General features: G+C 41.6%; 1 protein-coding gene across 4 annotated transcripts in view; it reads right to left on the minus strand.

Annotated features, from left to right (window-relative positions):
* Window positions 1–12,235, minus strand: part of ARMH3 (armadillo like helical domain containing 3) — a 131,743-nt gene that overhangs the window by 42,713 nt on the left and 76,795 nt on the right. The window lies entirely within an intron of this gene.

Raw genomic sequence — 12,235 nt, forward strand, 5'->3', positions numbered from 1 at the left:
TTGCTAGATACTAACCTGATACACCTTCATGGCTTGCAGGACAAGCCAATTTTCTCTTACTGCAGTTCATGCCCATAGTTTTAAGCCAAACACACACATCTCCATTCTCACAACTGAACTACTTCTGTTCAGCTTCTTGCCTAAGGAACTCCTCGCAGAGGAGCAGTTAACTCTTACAGGACAGTTGCACCACCTCACTGGGGAGTGCTACAGCATGACAAAACTTGCAGAATGTATCCACTTGCATATTTTCCATGCAGCCAATCCACTGCCAGAATTGCTCCTGCAAGACCCTCCCAGACACACTCCAAAGCTCAGGTGGAGCCTAGATGCATTTTCGTTCCTTTTTCCCCGATAAGTAGGCATCAAAATTCTTAACTGTACTTAATCAATGCTGCTACCAGATTAAATGGTATGAATGACAAAACGGAAGATACTGTCCACACATTGGGAGTGAAAATTTCAATTGAAGCACAGGGAACTAACCTGATCGGTGTTCCCACTTTCCTGACGATCTGTCATTGACTGTTCTTCTATAACAAAGCTATGACTTGCTGAGGAATGAGTTTCTTACCTCGATCATATAATTTAAGAAAGAGATCACCAAAATAAAAGCCTCAAAAGAAATGACCCTCCATTACACCTCAATTCCAAAGATCAACAGTTTAAAAAAAAAATCATTATCTGTTCAACTCTAACTACAAACAGGATCAATGCTGTTTGACAGAATACAAAAACATCACAAATATAAAGCCTATCCTTCAGTCACAGGTGCTGGGTACTAAAGCACATGACTCAGTTTAGCATGTACAAGATGCGAGAGCTGACCATGCCAGGGTGGAGTCATAGGTCCACTGCATGGGAATTTTAAGCACTAACGGCAATGTCTAGTCTTCCACAGTTGTGTTACCAGCTTCAGCACTTCGAACAACTTCTAAAACCAAAACAAAAAACAAAACCAAGAAGAGACAAAATAGTATTTGCCAGTGGTTCCCCAGAAAGGTTTCTAGAGCTACCTTCTCTGGTCAGGACCAGAAGTAATGAACTTTTAGCAAAATATTTATTCTCAGCAACCACTGTAAGCGGGCCAGCATCTACCCATTGCTTTGTAATTTGCATTACAGACTTACAGCCAAGCCTCCTGAGACAAAAGATATTGCAGAACCTCAAACTGGATCAAAACCTGAAATATTTTAAAACATTTGTTAATGTCCATTGATACCTTAGTCATTTTATCGCAGAGGATAACTTTATGGAAAGCAGAGTGTTTAGCTTACTGGATGCTGCATTTAGTGCAGTATACCGTATGGACTGCAGACACCAGCTTCCAAACACGCAAAGCAAAGAGTGGAATTTTAAAAGTTTATATTACATCCCACTGGGCCCTTTTTAAATTCTCTGAGACAGGCAGTCAGTACAGCAGCTAGCCTAATTAACTGAGTGAACACTTGCCATCAGCCATATCATCTTGAGAGAGTGGAAATGGATCGTTTCACCCCATCCTGTCCGTCAGGTACGGGCCTGCAGGTATTGCATGTGGCCCTGAACACCCTGCTTGCAGATTGTGGCAGCAAGACAGAAACCTCTTTCTAGGTCACATAACACAGCCTTATTCTACTGCCTCACTGTAGAAACTGTGCCTGTGACAAAAGTCCCAGAGGGAAAGGAAGGCACTGAAGCATCTGCGTTTGTCTGGATTGAGTGAACAAAGGGTTAGAACAGTACAATCTAGTCATAAAATAGCTAGGACATCAAATCACATTAAGAGGGAGGGGAAAGGAACATTGCCTAAGCAAAAATCAACTGCAGTGAAACCTACTTCACAAGGGAAATGAAGCTGAGCCCCACAATGAAATTTAATTAACTTAATTTCGCTGAGTGTCAGCTATGGCTGTATCTGCACAGTCACATAAATCTAAGAGTGGTTCACGATCTTAACCTTTCAGACGCTACTTGTTACCACACAGAGTGAAATCTGTTATTTACAGAACAATACTCTGAAAATACAAGCTGCTGCAAACCTTGCAGTATTTTCTCAGATAGATGCAAATGAAAATCACATTTGCTGAGAAACGTCTGATGGAACCAAGTAAGCAGCCTCGCCCGGGGCAAAATCCAGGACCAGGACTAGAACACGGACCCTGATGACAAACCCACAGAGCAAATACAAAGTCCTCAATAAAGACATCATCACACACCACATGGGACAGGGGGAAGTTGATTTTCACTGCCAAAGAAAGCTGTAGAGCCAAACACAGTTAAATAAACATTACGCTTTTGTTATGATATTTATTTCACGTCTGAAAGCCTGAATGACTATAATTGATGAGGATTCTGGTTTCCTGAGACAAGGTGTCTGGCTTATGGAGCAGTGGAGCGTTTCCTCTCAACACAGACACGTAACTCCTTCACTGTAAGTATTTCACACGCACCCAGCTTCTTTCCTATTTACTTCCTTTAACTAGATCTGTTTCCCTGAAAGACAAGCTCCCTCCGTCCTGATCTCTGTTGATCTCATCAATCTACTCTCAGTATTTAAGGGGTGATGATCAGAAGCAAGTGATTTACTGCAGTTGAACAAGTTATCAGCTCAATTACTGACCACAGGTGGACATTAAATCCATTCTGATGGCAAAGTAAAAGGCAGCGCCTTAAGCTAGCCCGGTCACACACTCCTGTTTCACTTGGCAACAACGAAGACAAAAAGAGCATGCAGTCAATTCATCACAGCCCAACCGACAAGCGGTAGCTTGTTAAGTCACCTGCCTGCACCAAGGGTTGTCAGAATCACTTCCATCATTCTTTCCCTATATTGCACATCCTTATGCTGCCTCAAACTTCAATCAGATGTTGACAGAAACATTCAGCTGAATTAGCAGCTGAAGGACAAAGCTGGCATGCTTTGGCAGCAGACTTTCCCACGCTACACAAGGGATGAGAAAATTACTTTCAAGGACTCACACTCTCCTCTCACCCACCATCATACCTGACATAGACAGACACACACACACACAAACACATAACCCTGTGCTCACTTCTCCCTAAGCGGTTTTGGTTTGTATTTTATACCTATATTTTTTTCTGCTCTCTTACCGAAGGCAAGGCCAGTGAAGTGTGTTTTCTATTTAGAAAGTGAAGGGTTTGGCATGGTTCTCCAAACTAAGAAATAACTTTGAAACATTTGGTGCTCTATTAATTGCTGACATTTTCCTATCATGCAAGTCAAAGAAAAAGCACTTCTCCTACAGTGCTGTTACTGATGTAGAAGTGCTTTGCAGGACTGTGCACTTTAAAAGTTTTAAAGTGTTTTTAAATACTCTTAAGGAAGTGTAATATAAAAAAAGTCACATTGTTTTTAATCAGCTATAAGTGATACAAAACAGGTGGCACAGATCACCTGCAAGCAGTAACGAGTCCTGGACTTTTCTCTGCGAAAACAGAGCTAAAGGTTTGCTTTTGATTTTTCATTATGGTAGAACTCTACTCAGACAGGTTATGTCCATGTTAGATGCAGAACTGAGCTCAAGCACAGCTGCATACTGGAGAAGAGCATCAGTTCTTACAGGGTAGTAACAGGAGATGGTTCAAGCTAGTTGCAACTTTGTGAAGCTTGAGCTGCAAAATTCTTAAACTGGCATCTTCAAGTAAACCTTCCAGAGCTCAGGCCGGCCTCTGAAATATGCGATCGCAAATGTGTTCATCTTCCCTCCCCCCCCCCCCCCAACCCTGTGTGTTCAGGTGTAGCTGACAAGGCTTGTAGACACTCAGCAGATGGCTGAGATGACACAGCTTCCAGAGGTCGCCAACCAAAACTGATGGCACAATAAAAAAGTGTTATCCTGAATCAAAAGAAAATATAGGAAAAAAGCAAAATTGATGTAAAAAGCCAAGCATTCTCTTCCTACCTACAAAAGGATGAAGGCCAACAAGGGAAGCCATGGCACTTGGCTGCAGTTACTTCTACAGGCTCAGTTTGATTCAGAATTGCTCTAACACCAAAACGTCCTGAGCATTAAAAGGCTGTTGAAACCTTGAATTGACATTTTACTATTACATCTGCACTAGCAAAAATACAGCAGTGACTACTCAATTCATTTTAGCTCCTCCATTAAGAGTGAAAGCAACACTTCTTTCCTAGTCCATTTACTTTAGCAAGCTGATTCCTGTTCTTCCTGCTCCACCTCACCGTGCCTGCATCTTCGTGCAAGGTGCCAAGACCTTTCTCCTTGTGTTGTTTATAAACCAGCCTTAGCAACATCATCTTAGCATTAAAAAAAAAAAAAAGTGTTTGCGATAACAGTGCTGCCACACACTAAGAAGGGAAAGTTGCTCATTGTAAGCCTTTGAGGAAATATGGAGGAGCAGGAATACCTTACAAAAAAGGCGTTCAATACACATACAGGTCACTATTACAAAGTTAAAGACTGCCACTAATTACTGTACACTTCTTTGAGAGATACTGCCGTTTCCTCCATACATAAAAGAAAAAAAGAAAGTCCCCTTGCACAATTTCTATTACCCTGGCTGGCAGCCGCTCTGAGCGCTGCATGATCTTTTACTACGGATAGGCACACCCTTACAAAGACAATTTAAACCAGGTCAAACACTGCTCTAACCTAACACAGCATTTATTGCCAGATCTGTAAAGATCTGGCTTTGAAAATACTAGTCAAAGTTGCAGCAGAAAACCCGTTAGAGCAACTATAAAACGATCAGGCTGCCTCCTGCTCATTGACCAAAACCCATTTCCCCATCACCCAGACTCCATGTGCCTATGTCAACATTTTAATGAATATTTTTTTAAAAAACATTAGCCACTATCTCTCCAGTGCTACATAAAGGAAGGAAGTTACTTTGCACAACAAAATTTCTTTGTCAGCAGCAAGATCTCTAGAGGAATTAAACCATCCAGGTCATTAGAGAACTTTGATTATTATTTTAAATACCAGGTCGGATGATTATAGAACCATCCGATATCAAAGAGATTAATTGCTGCTTTAACAACCAACATGTGCTAGCTGAGTACCACAGCAAAGGTGGTATGGGCTATGATATTGGATGCTAATGAGCAATGACACTTACTGGTTCGAAAGAGCCAAGGCCTGGCAACAAGCTTACTATACAAAAACCTCTGGAAAGAAAAAACCCACACCCAAAAAGCAATAAAGAAACCTGAATTCTTTCTAAAGGGTAGATCTGCATTTGGCTTTACAGACAAGCCCACACTGGGATACTCGACAAGGAAGATGATCAAAATTAGAAACAAGATAGAAATCCCTTTTTAAAGGAGTATTTCAATTTTTTAAAATTGACTTTGTTTCAAATTCTGAATGAATCTTTAATCTCACGGTGAAAATTCTGTATTTCTCCTTAATTTGGATCACCAAAAAACTTAGTTTGGACACAATTCAAGATTTCTGTCCAACTTCAGCATACAAGACTTTCTGGGAAAACTGACAAATTAAGTTTTTATATTGAAAGCACCCAACTATTTAAAAACCTTTGCAGTGAGGATATTTCAAGTGTTTCGCTTTCAGAGCTTTCCACTGGAAAATGCTTACATCCAAGTTTTTTCCAAGGTATGTTTAAAGTAAACCCACTGCCTCATGGGCAAAGTAGTCCATCGCACAGTGCATCTGTACGCAGCGCACCCCTTAAGCCTAACACTAACAGTTCACCTCTCCTTTCTAGCAGGACTCCTCTTGCCACGTAGCAGGAAGGTCAGCCCAAGATCCACAGACTTGTTCTCCTCAGAGGCTGCATCTCTCCGTTCAGAGGAGAGGTACAACTGCCCTGTACTAAAAGTCACTGCAAGATAAATGTGGCCATAGGCCCCTGGTAGAGGACCAGGGTTATTGACAGCAGATGAGTTTTTGGTCCTGTTATCCTAGGCTGTCACACCTGCTCGTCGTGCAGCACATTGGCCATTCCGCTTTACTGTGAATCCAGTACGCTGGCGCAGTACCCATACACTGTCCCTGACCTTTACTTTCCACAAACTTCTAAGAGCCTGAAAAATTAATATTCAGGCAACTTCTAAGGCTCCGTTCTGCATAACGATGAGCGGGAAGAGCCAGCAGAAAAACAAGGAACCTCCAGCCCCAACACAAGCAGCACAGGAGAGCAGAAGTAAACAGAGCGCTCAACCTCCTGCATAGCAATGGCCAACTTGAGAGTATCAACAAGCCTCAGGGACTTACTGCATCAAAACACCCCTGCCAGTATTTAACACAACGAATTGAGAGGCAGCATGGCAAGAACAAAGAGAGACCTGTAGCCCTTAAAGCCTCTCTTTAGTTATGTATGCAGGGCTGCAAGAAAAGCTCCAAAGCAGGCTAAGCTGGGCTTTTTAGGCCCCCTCCTTCAAACCAGGTCTTCATGACCCAGTAACAGAATCACATTAAATACTGACTGCCTTTCCCAGTTTCCTTTTATTTAAAAGGATTTTAACACACCATCAATCATACCATTATCTTTAAGTGGTTTTAGTCATACCATAGGAACCCAAATCAGATGATTAACTACTACAGGTCACGTTGTCTCCCAGCTCTAGCAGGAGCTACGATTCAGCACAGTCCAGTCTACTGAGGCAGTTTTGCACTCCAAGAACATGCGCGCACACACACACCCCTCTCCCCTCCATGGAATTTTGCAGCTGAGCATTAGTTCTGTGACCTGGCAGAAAAAAATTGTCACAAAACAGCCAGGCCGTGTTTACTCTTTCTGATTGTGGGCATCATTAAGATTCAGTTCCTGCCCTACCTTTACATGTAGGGTGCTGTTACAGTAGGTGCTGCTGTGTCCAAATTGCAGAGTGCAGGCAAGCATGGAGATGGGCCTCTTCAAAGTGCCAGGCTGCCAGATGTGAAGCTGATAAGCAGGACTTAAGATGTCAAATGATGTCTTGACATCTTAACCTACAGGCTCAAGCCTCTCCTCAAGATCACAGTGGTTAAGAACATCAACACTATGGTAACACTTACTTGCACTGTATGCACTTCTGAAAAAAGCTAGAGAACTTTGTGGAAATAATCAGCAGTTTTAGCCCTTCTCTAGCTATGAGGCCCTCTCCCAGAAAGGATTTACTTCTCCTGTCCATTAATTCCACAACTACACATGAAAGGCTGAGCAACCTCATTCCAAAAAAAACCTATATTTTTTTTTTAAGTAGTAACAAAAAATAGACACTCTGAGGCTTTTGAACTCTAGCTTTCCTTTGCCATTACAACTTATTATAAATCTCTTACTATTCTGAAACACAATGGACAAAATCCCTGCTCCCGCAGAAAGACTGACACACGTATGGCTGAAAATAGAAGCAACAAATGCAACATTTTGACTGGGAAGCCTGGCTAGGGAGCAGATTTCTCCATCTTTCCTTACAGCACAACTCCTTTGTCCTGACCCATACCCACTGAGCACAGCCATCACAACGATTATCAACTGCAGAAAAACCACAGGTTTGCAGCCCATTAACCTCTCGTTGGCTCTCCTGTCTGGCCTGGGCTCTTAAGAGCAAGAATTCCTCAAAGTTAGTCCCAGGCCAGTCCTTTTGTTTAATTGCTGCGCTGACAAACTTCAGTAGGTCTAAGGCTGCCTTAGAAGAGGAGAATTTTCTCTTCAGAAATAGAAGCCTCAAGGTCAGGAATCAAGACTGAATGTTAAGTTTTAAATGCAAAATGAGACCTTTATCAGTCTTTAGCTGATTCATGAAGCTTCAGGGCACTAGATCAGCTGAACTTCTGTATATCAGAAACTGCTGTATTTCACCACTTCAGCTCTGCACAAAGTAGTCTCATGATTGTAACTAGCTAGAACATCTTTCACAGAAGTATCCTGTTCAGATATGAAAACTTAAAAGAAAAAAAAAAAGAAAAGAAAAGGAGGAAAGAAAAGCAGAGAGGAATGGAACAAGTCACTTCCATAGTTTACCGCAATGGTTAAGCCCCTGATGAAACAGGGTAAGTAATTTGCCATTTCCATTTGGTTTCAGTGTCTAGCCATCAGTTCTTGTTTTTTTTTTTTGCTTTACCATTTTATCTTCTCAAACACGCTCGAACACTAATGGACGTACCTAGGCTTTCATTTTAGAGTTAAAGATGCTGAAATCTCAAAAGCATTTTCACTAGCCTCTCATAACTGAGGCTCTTCTGTCCTTTCTCCATTATTTCAATATCCTATTTGAAACCGATACTAGCCAAGACTGCAGTATATATGATCATAAAAATCACTTTTGCATCTGCTAATATTTCAAGGGCCAAGTAAACCTTTTTAGCTGAAGAAACCTAGAGTAAAGCTGCCAGTCAATGCTTTTTGAGTCACGGCTTTCCAAGACACAGCCCCGCTTTTGCAAGCCAGCACGTGCTTTCTCATGAATTGCATTGCTTGACAGGTTAAAAAGCAATTCAGATCACACTGCCTTATCTACTTCATGATTTACCCTTCTGCCAGTCTTCCAGTAACCTGCAAAATTTATCAGAAATTCACATGCCCTTCCAGGTCACCGACAAACATGCCATGTAGCGCTGTGCTTCATACTTGTCCCCTAATGAAGCAAACCTCTAGACATCCTTGCTTCCTGCTGATGCTCCACTATAAGCGGCTTGTCACATCATTCATTCTTGGTATCAGCAGCACTGTTATTCATGACAATTAAGGAGATATTAATACACACGTCCATAGAACTTGTATGATCTTTGTTTTAAAACTAACACATGAGGGTTGTTGAATATCTCTTCCTTCATGCTCACAGGATTTCTAGGTGTGCAGACAAGCTGTAACACATGGAAGTCGGGGAAGAATACTTGGAGAGCTAGCAGGGAAGATCTCAAGGCAAGTCAGCAATCTGAAAGATATGAAGTCTCGTACTGTGCTAATGTTCAAAGGGCTCTCAAAGTTCCTCCAGGCAATGGCAACAGCTTTGGGTAACGCCCTTAATTCCTAAAATGTCTCTGCTGAAGAGTAACCTGGTTCACGCAGTTTGCTTGCTTTAGCCAAGACAAGGTACTTGATGCTAAATAATTTGAAGCGGGAATAGTGAGTTCTGAAATTGGCTTGTAAGTGTTGCCTGCAGTGTGCCATTTGATCACATGGGCAATTTTGGGGCAACAAAGTGCAGAAAAGTGACAGGAAGACAACTCTTAGCTCTGAAAATAGGATATATCCATGTCTGCTCTCAATTAACAATGCTAATAGCATGTAAACACATTCTTCATTTTGCAACTGTGGTAACTAACATCAGATAACTGCCAGAGAAACATTGATTAGAATGAATTTATGAGCATGCAAGTATATTCCTTTTCCTCTGCAGGATTCATGATCTATTAGTTGATCTCTCCAATGCAGAAAAGAGCCCAAGCTCCCATGACCACAGAACACTTGAAAGAAAAATTGCCTTTCCACAGCCTTGATGTGCTGCATATTCTAAAGGAAGAACAAAAAAATGCCCAGTCTAACAAATACCACGTTCTTCCCTTTTGCTTTCTTTATACATAACAGACAAAGTAGAGCAAAAATCCAATTAAGTTTCTATAAACAGGTCACCTCAAACTCGCATATACTTTCTACAAGACTGCCAAGGAGTTCTCCTACAGACCTGGACCTAGTCCAGCCTCAAGTACTTTTCAGTGCTCCAAAGCCCATGGAATTTCAAAAGGGCAAATTATTCAGCAGTGTCCCCTGCTAAGATGTGTTGTGCAGTGTTGCTAGCACAAAACGCCTTTTTGCTATCAGTGAGTAAAATTTGTTTAGTATATATACATACATAGCCTCTGAAGCACTGCAGTCCTTCTGAGAGAGAGGCATACAAATATGAGGATTATGCGGATAGCAAGATCTAGTCCTGCACCTGTGATCTATACTTCCACTGTGTGCATATATATGGTTCACAGATAGTTTCAGATGAAGTTTCCTAATATTTTAACATTAAAAGCTGCTCTTACAAAGTTGATTACCACTTTCAAATACATACCTTCCTACCCCTGTATATTGACTAATACATTAAGCTAGAATAAGACAATATACTTCTTGCTTCACAGCTATTGCGAAACTCCTAACCATGATTAGATTAGCTTAGTTCAACGCAGACCAAAATGATTTCTGGGATGTTCCTACAGCACATTTCATCTAGTACATCTGCATTATTTATGGCATTTACAGAAGGAGAATTGAAAGCTTTTATAAACTAAGGCACAAATCAATATGAGCTCTTAGCAGATGGGGCCTTAGTAGGGTTCCACAGCAGCATCATTCCATACCGAGCAAACCCTTTCAGCTGAATTGCTGACGATACAGAAGGAAAGGCTGGCTTTAAAAGTCAGGAATTAGAGGGACCTTCAGCACCCAGCATTTCAATGAATACTATACCTGCCGTATCTGGAAGCCAGAGAGTCAAGGCTAAGCTTGCATGCAATATGTCACTTAATAAAAAAGTGATTTCGCAGAACATATCACGGCTTCACAAGAACCGGACCGCAAGCAATACAATAGCTCTGTTTCATTTCCCTCCCCAAGCTAAGATAAAAAGGCTGCACCACAGATGGCTTTCCCTGTCAGGGGCACCATGCACTGGGGAGGAAACGGATGGGAGGCGTATTCAGTCTGGCACTTACAGTCAGGTAAGCACTATACCCCAGAGGGGACACGTCTCAGTCTGCACTGTGTTGGTGCTTGCTGTAGGCAGCACAGAGAGAGGGGGCAGAACTAGCCCCTGAGACCAACACTGGGCAGGAAAATCAGCTGGAGCTGCAAAGACTTAGCTCCTTAGTGAGGGAAAGCTCCTCCTTGCTTCCAGACAGATGCAGTCAGTCCCCACAGCTGGGCCAACATAGGATGGCAGATGACAACACTCACATCTGCTTGTTTCCAAACAACACTACTTTAATTCACATCAGATAGTCTTCATGGATGAGTGTCCTTCACAAAGAACAAATCATCATTTGATGCACTTAGAGCTGAGGTCTCTAACCCTGATGTGTGTGTTTTCCTAAAGGATCTAACTTGTGCACTGAATGAGAACCAATGATAGCTTATGTCAGATTTAGTGAAGGTTTGTCTTCAGAAAGTTGGTCAAAAGACCCTTTTGAATATTTATAGAGCAGTGCCTGAGGACTCGCAGTAGCTGAAAGGAAAAAAGGAACGAGTGATAAATTATCCAACTTGAGGTTCCTTTAGAACAATAATCTCCCAACAGGAAAAAATGACTTATATACTTGTTCAATTCTTTGCTCTGCAAAGACTGAGTAAAAGGATTTGTCCCCCTAAAATTAAAATGTCCTACTTTTAGTTTTGGTTTTCTTTTTAGATCAGAGAAATCTCAAAAAGTGCCAACAACTCTCAGCCTTCTTTAGCTGACAAACAACAGGACACTGCACTTAAAGATCTTTCTTCCCAACTGTTATTTCAGCTGTCATAGTTGAATTGGGGCTAGCAAGAAAAAAAAAAAAGAGACAAAGAGTCCTGTTAGTCTTAATTAAAATCATGCCTTGCTCAGTTCACATGGTTTTTACTTTCATGAGATTTAGGAGTTCATGATCCTGACAGCTCTCCATGAGCTCTTTCTGAAGAAAAAAAAAAAGAAGGGAATTAAAAAAAGAGAAGATAATGGCTGAGGTTCTAAAGTCATGAGGGAAGAACAATCTTCCATGGTTAATCATTCTGCATCCACTCTTCTCCCCATCACTGCTCTAGCAAGCGACACAGCTTTCTGCCATTCCCAGAACTGAGCAAAAAGCTGCAGGACAGGAGACCCAGCTTATAGGGAAATGTAGCCTTTCTCTGGACATTCCTCCTCTAAATTACCAAGGACAATGTTTCCTATGCATACACAAGAAGCAGCAGGAAGCCACAGGAAGGCTTGGAGGCCTTCTCTGCTGAACGCAAAGTTGATGTGGGTCAGCTTATAGACATCTAACACGGGATTTCCACCTTCTTAAGTGAAAAATAATCAGAAATTTAACAAGCTACATGCATAACCCAGACCTGGGATTATAAGATTTAATCCTTCAACCAGAAAGCAGCAGGGTGGGGATGCTGGCATGTTGCCTTGCCCTTGGTAAAGGCTTTGAAAGTAAATAGCTGATTCCTGAGAAGTTGCTGACAGAGACAAAATTTACGTAAACAAAAATTGTCTTATTGAGTCAGGTAACAAAGGCCAACTCAGTGTCCTGACTTTGAAAGTGGCTAGAAATGGAAACTTAGGGAACAGTACAAAAACAGGGCAAGTATAAAGTGATAC

Source organism: Struthio camelus, chromosome 7 (genome assembly GCF_040807025.1).
Source record: "Struthio camelus isolate bStrCam1 chromosome 7, bStrCam1.hap1, whole genome shotgun sequence".
Classification (NCBI taxonomy): Eukaryota; Metazoa; Chordata; class Aves; order Struthioniformes; family Struthionidae; genus Struthio; species Struthio camelus.